The sequence below is a fragment of the Bos indicus x Bos taurus genome, chromosome 10 (assembly GCF_003369695.1).
Source record: "Bos indicus x Bos taurus breed Angus x Brahman F1 hybrid chromosome 10, Bos_hybrid_MaternalHap_v2.0, whole genome shotgun sequence".
NCBI lineage: Eukaryota > Metazoa > Chordata > Mammalia > Artiodactyla > Bovidae > Bos > Bos indicus x Bos taurus.
Window position 1 is genome coordinate 1,799,798 of NC_040085.1, and position 6,000 is coordinate 1,805,797.

The following is a 6,000-nucleotide window of genomic DNA, read 5'->3' on the forward strand; positions in this document are numbered from 1 at the left end:
ATGTAGACATCTTTGTGAGTATTTCTGTAGGACGAGGGCTTCCCTTGTGGGTCAGCAGATAAAGAGTCTGCCTGCATTGTGGGAGACTTGGGTTTGATCCCTGGGTTGGGAAGATCCCCTGGAGAAGGGAACAGCTACCCACTCCAGTATTCTGGCCTGGAGAATTCCATGGATTGTATAGTCCATGGGGTCACAAAGAGTCAGACACGACTGAGTGACTTTCACTTTCATTGTAGGATGAGTTCCAGAAAGTAGAATGGCCAGGTCAAAAGTTGGGTGCTCATTTTAAATTTTGGTGACACTTGCCAAATGGCCTTCAGTAACGTATACTTCTACCAGAAAGTGTGTTTGCACTTATTTCCTGAAGTGCTCATCCATCAGTCTTCAGAAATGTTGAAAACGTCCGTTGCGTGAGTTCGTGCTGAAGCAGCACAGCCTCCCGCCTGGCAGGGCTGAATTCTGACTCCATGATTTCTTTGTTTTGGTTTCCTGATTTGGTTTCCTGAGGAAGATGCTTCTCTGTGCCTCAGTTTCTTGTTTGTAAAATGTGGATTAGGATGAAACGTCTGGCACGTACTCATAAGTTTAATGTCGCATTATTACTGTTCATCTCTGACGACTGACGTGATCTCATTTCTGGTCTGCCGCCGTTTGTGGCCAGATACACCCTGCCTTCCTTGCCCGCTCAGCTTTCAGTCTCCTAGCAGGCTTCCTCATGGTGGGCTTGCTCCCATTTTACAGGTGGGAAAGCAAAAGATGGTCTACCCAGGGTAAAAGCGAGCAGAAACAAGGGGCTCACAGGCTCATCCAGTGGAAAGCATTTTTTTGGTCTTTGCTATTTCTTTATTAGTCATTTTTATAATACCTGCGGTTAGTAAAAAAAAAAAAAAAATCAGTAAAAATATATAAAATGAAAAATGTACTTCTTTGCCACACATGTCCATTCTTATCTCACAAAGGTAACCAATTTTTATAATTGTTTATAGAAAAAATATATATATTGTATGTAATACTCTTAAAATAAGAATGAATGTGTTTGTGTATGTAAGTACATATATGTATATGTATATGCCAACTTCTAAATCAATTCACATGGATCTTCCTCAGTTTTTTCAGTGACTAGGTAGTTTTCTGCCTAGTGATTGATCATACTGAGTGATCATAATTTAATCCCTACCCTATGGAAGTAGTGTTTTTCTTGGTTCATTTTCACCAGATCTGTGAATCTACGTGAAGAAGTGTACAAGAAATGATGTGGGAAATAGAATCATAAGAGTGTCTGCTGAATCAAATGCTCCTCTAACCGTGTTTGTTTCTCTTTCCTTTGAGGAGCGGCTCTCGAAGGCCCTGCCCTGCCTGGGTCAGGTCCCTGCCAGGGCGGGAGGGGCAGGCGGGCGGGGGAACTCTGGCCCTAGGCTCGGGAGTGCCCTGGGTGTGCCTGTCTTCCCTCTGTGTTCCCCAGCTTGCTGGGCTCTGATTTTGCTAAACTGCCTGACAATTTGCCTGTTGCACTCCCCTGGCTCTGGTGACTGAAGGAGGCTCTCTCAGTCTGAAAGCGAATGTGGATTCGTGTCCCCTTGTGCAAGACACGTGCTAAACCGAGTTGTTTGGGCATTACTCTGTGTGCCATTTCGGTTGTTTGCAGCCGGAGTTTCAGAGGTAATTAAGTTCCCTGTTAGCAAGATTTCATCAATCCTGGGGCTATAATCTCATCAGTATGCATAGTTTAGTGATTGCAACTTTGTTCCTGCATCTTTTCCCCTTTGGAGACACTCACGAGGACTGGAATTTATCACTGAATCAAAGGTACAGTTTGCTACACTGTTCGCTGGTCTCATCAATTAAAACTGTGGGTCTGGGCTGCAGAGTTTGGTTGTTGTCTTAAAAAGTGAAGTTTCTGATGTTACACTAGTCAAAGGCACATGTTTAGTCCACCCCCACTGCTAATTCTGAAGAGGGAAAACCAAACTCAGGGCTCGGTCCTCCATTTTACCCCCAAGCCTTGGAAAGTCACTGAGATGGTTGTTCTGTTTAAATGTAAATCATTGGAGTCCCTCAGGTCACACTCTGGAAAATGTCTTTATTGAGGGAGAGCGTGACGAATTCTGTGGTTTGAGTGTGAGCTGCCTTTGCCTTTACCTGTTAGTCAGCTTGTGGAATATTCCCAGTGTCCATCTTTACTGATGTGAAACTAGGCGTGACCAGCTATGGCTCACCACCTCCTGCAGAAACCGCAGCCCTAGCCTGTGGGCTCCAGGAACTGTAGTTAAGTCATCAGCACAGCGAAAGTGTGAGTGGCTCATACATTCATCTTGCAGTTATTTTCATCTTTTTCTTTATTTGTTTTTATTTAGAGGATTATTACTTTACTGTGACAGCTTTTGCCATACATCAACATGAATCAGCCACAGGTATCCTTAGGTCCCCTCCCTCTTGAACCCCTCTCCCACCTCCCTCTCCTTCCCGCCCCTCTAGGTTGTCACAGAGCACCAGCTTTGCATCCCACAGTTACTGCAACTTTGTTGCCTTATTAAATGCAAATAATTAAATCAGGATCCCAATTTTAGCATCATTCTAATTGTAGGATTAATGTTCTCAGTGAAATTAATCTTAAAACAAAAACAAAAAAATCCCTCCAGTGTTTGGGTTACTGGATAAAGAAGAGACTGTTCTAAAGCCAAGTCCTGAGAGTGGGAGAAAGTCAAGGAAAACAGAAGGACAAGAAAGCTTAGGAAGTGCCATTACTGTGGCTTCTCTCTTAATATTGTGATAATAACCTTTAAAAAAATAAAAATTATAAGAGTAATAAGTAGTTGTTGTAAATAAATCTGAGAATATTGGAGCAGATACTGAAAAGTGGACATAATCCCTCCCTACCCATCCATCCCTTTGTGCCTCCTTTGAGGTATTTTCTATGCATGAATAAATGTAAGTGCCCATATGCTTTTTTTTTAAACAGTAAAAGAGGAGTTATATTACCTATGTCTTTTATGCATAATCAATTTCCTCAAAACTTAATGGTTTAAAATAACAGTCAACATTTACTGACTTGCACAGTTTCTGTGAGTCATGAACTGGGGAGCCATTGAGGCAGGTGGTTCTGGCACGGGGGTCTCAGGAGGTTGCAGTCCTCTGAAGGCTTGACTGGAACTGGAGGACCCACTTCCCGTGTGGCTTCCTCACAGGGCTGGCGTGTTGGTGCTGGCTGTTGGCGGGAATCCTTGGTTCCTCTGTGCAAGGGCTTGTCCACAGTCCTGCTCAGGTGACCTCATAACGTGAAGGTTGCTTTTCCCGGAAATGAGTGATCCAGGAGAAAATGGAGGCGCTGCACTGCCTTTCGAGCCTGGCCTCAGACGTCATCCACCGTCGTCTCCACCTTACTCTACGGGTCATGTATGTGGATAGCTTCAGTTCACTCCGGGAGGAGACTACATAAAAGTGCAAACACCAGGACTCAAGAATCACTGGGGGCCGTATTGGAGGCTGGGTACCACTGTACCAACACATCTCGGACATTGTTTCCTTATCAGCATTTCTAGATTGACCTCATTCATTATTACAAATGGCTGTACCCTCTGTATGGATATACTAAAAGGAATCCTCCAGCTTTTAAGTCATTTCCATTTTTTTTTTTTTTTTGGCTATACCAGTATTGCTATTCAAGCAGTCTTTGGGTGAATATCTTTCTGCATCTTTACAGACTTGTTCACTCAGTATTCTCCCACCGGGTACTATGTGCCAAGTCATGCTCAAGACACTGAGGAAGACTGTGGAGGACAAAATAGACAAGTTCCCTGTTCTCACTGAGTTTACTTTCTAACGGGGCAGAGACCGGAAATAAGAAAAACATCTAATAGTAGTAAATTCTAAGAGAGGGTAAATGCTAGGAGTCTTTTGTACTATGGTATCAGGGTAGGTTTCTAAGAAGGTGAAATTTAAGTTGCAATATATAAGGACAAGAAAGCTAGCTCTGGGAGGATCCCAAGCAAGGGCTTCATGGGAGTGGGTGAGGGGGAAAAAGTATGAGCAAATAGATGGGTGAGATAGGGCAGGAGCTGGGTAGCTGAAGGGACTTACTTGTAAGGGAATAAGAAGCTTGACTTTCACTCTAAGTGGGATGCCATAGGACTGTTTTACTGGTAGTCACTGGCTGCTACAGGATATAGATTATAGAAGGGCAAGAGGGAAGCAAGAACAATTAGGGAATTTCAGCAATGCAGTCAAGAGATGATGCTGTCTTGAACTGGGATGATAGAGATGGAGAGAAGGGAACTAATTTGGACTGTTTTCAAGGTAAAGTCAACAGGTGTAAGGAATAGAGAAATCTAGGAATCGAAGATAATACTTAGATTTTTTTTCTCAGTGGATGATAGTTAAATAATTAGGAGTGAGTAAGTTTGGAGGTTGAAAGCCAAGAGTTCTATCTTGACCATGACATCTTTGCGATGCCTGTCAGACATCCATGGAGAACTGTTGAGTAGAACATTTGGATATCTGAGTCTGGAATTGTTTTAGAGTGGTTAGGGCCAGAGATCCAGACTTGAGTCATTGGCCACATCACTAAAACTTTTAAAGTAAAGGACTTAGATATTCTAGACAAGAGAAGAGATGAAGAGCGGGGCACCTGGGACAAAGGCCTTTGGCACTTAAAACTTTCTGAGCAGAAAAGGAGCCAGTGAAAGAGACTTAGAAGGACTGGCCACTAGAGCAGAAAGAAAGTCCAGAGAATCTGTTTTGGGCATGCCAAGGGCGTAAAGGAGAGGGGTCAATCATAGGAAATATTACTAGAGGTCAAAAGAGATAAGAATAGAGAACTAACTATTGGATCTTATCAATGGAGAACATTGGTGACCTTGACAAAACCTCTAGTCTTTTCAGAAGGGAAGGTGTTCAAGAGAGAATAAGGAAGTGAATTCAGAGGTGATAGACAATCCTGTCCAGCAGGTTTATTGTGAAAAGGAACAGAGGAATGTGGGGCAAAGAGAGGCGCTGAGAGTGACTGGTATCTTTAGAATGTGGTAATGGGGGTGACAAGAGATGGCAAGAGTGAATGTCGACATTCTAGGAATCAGCAAACTGAAATGGACTGGAGTGGGTGAATTTAACTCAGATCAGATCAGTCACTCAGTCGTGTCCGAGTCTTTGTGACCCCATGAATTGCAGCACGCCAGGCCTCCCTGTCCATCACCAACTCCCGGAGTTCACTCAGAATCATGTCCATTGAGTCAGTGATGCCATCCAGCCATCTCATCCTCTGTCGTCCCCTTCTCCTCCTGCCCCCAATGCCTCCCAGCATCAGAGTCTTTTCCAATGAGTCAACTCTTCCCATGAGGTGGCCAAAGTACTGGAGTTTCAGCTTTAGCATCATTCCTTCCAAAGAAATCCCAGGGCTGATCTCCTTCAGAATGGACTGGTTGGATCTCCTTGCAGTCCAAGGGACTCTCAAGAGTCTTCTCCAACACCACAGTTCAAAAGCATCAATTCTTCAGCACTCAGCCTTCTTCACAGTCCAACTCTCACATCCATACATGACCACAGGAAAACCATAGCCTTGACTAGACGAACCTTTTTTGGCAAAGTAATGTCTCTGCTTTGGAATATGCTATCTAGGTTGGTCATAACTTTCCTTCCAAGGAGTAAGCGTCTTTTAATTTCATGGCTGCAGTCACCATCTGCAGTGATTTTGGAGCCCAGAAAAATAAAGTCTGACACTGTTTCCACTGTTTCCCCATCTATTTCCCACCGGATGCCATGATCTTCGTTTTCTGAATGTTGAGCTTTAAGCCAACTTTTTCACTCTCCACTTTCACTTTCATCAAGAGGCTCTTTAGTTCCTCTTCACTTTCTGCCATAAGGGTGGTGTCATCTGCATATCTGAGGTGATTGATATTTCTCCCGGCAATCTTGATTCCAGCTTGTGTTTCTTCCAGTCCAGCGTTTCTCATAATGTACTCTGCATACAAGTTAAATAAACAGGGTGACAATATACAGCCTTGACGA